The sequence below is a fragment of the Pteropus vampyrus genome, unplaced genomic scaffold (genome assembly GCF_000151845.1).
Source record: "Pteropus vampyrus isolate Shadow unplaced genomic scaffold, Pvam_2.0 Scaffold23, whole genome shotgun sequence".
NCBI classification, from domain to species: Eukaryota; Metazoa; Chordata; class Mammalia; order Chiroptera; family Pteropodidae; genus Pteropus; species Pteropus vampyrus.
The window spans coordinates 6,826,912-6,827,674 of NW_011888804.1; positions in this window are offsets into that span (position 1 = coordinate 6,826,912).

A 763-nucleotide genomic window follows, 5' to 3' on the forward strand; every position below is an offset into this window, starting at 1 on the left:
GGCATTCATTTGAAGAGAAGTTACTATATCCAAATATTTAATATTTTAACATTGCGAAAGTTCTACTTTTATAACAGGGCTTTTTAAAATGGAGATTTTTGGAAAAATTTTAAAAAGAAACTTATGATTTATTAGAGTACAGGATCCAAAACACGTTTTTAGAAAAATATAAAGTGCCCAAATACCAACTTACACAGGTGACAAAGGCCTCCTGGAGCCAAATGAAGCATTCATGAAGAAACACATTTAAAAAGAGTCTAGATACATATTTACATTGGGTCAGTAAAGATAAAATCATCTTTCTTGGCTTTGATGTTTCTCTAAGAAAGGAAATCAAACCAGAAAACCAACGATTATGACTCTCAGCATGCTCCACGGTTTCTTAGTAGTAGTGCATCCCGTTAGTATTTACTCCACATTTCCTAATTTTCACCTTTAGATGAGTAGTGTAAAAGCCCCTGCCTCAGGCAGGCTGGGTGCTGCGAATGGTCACAATTTCAAATGCGAGTCCGAATCATCTGGCTTTGGATTAGACTGGCGAGGAACATGGACACTGGACGACAGCAGATTCAGGCTGGAGGGAGCCGGGTGGCCGAATCACTCCCCCCTCCGAATAACTGCGTTAACAGCCGTCACTTCCTGTTAAGTGTCTCACGTGGCTTCCCCAACCCAAACCTCAGTCACCCCCAGGGCGTCCGGGGGGATGAACAGGAGGCAGTCATCAAACTCGGTGTGAAACGACGGCATGCAAATGAGCAGCCAA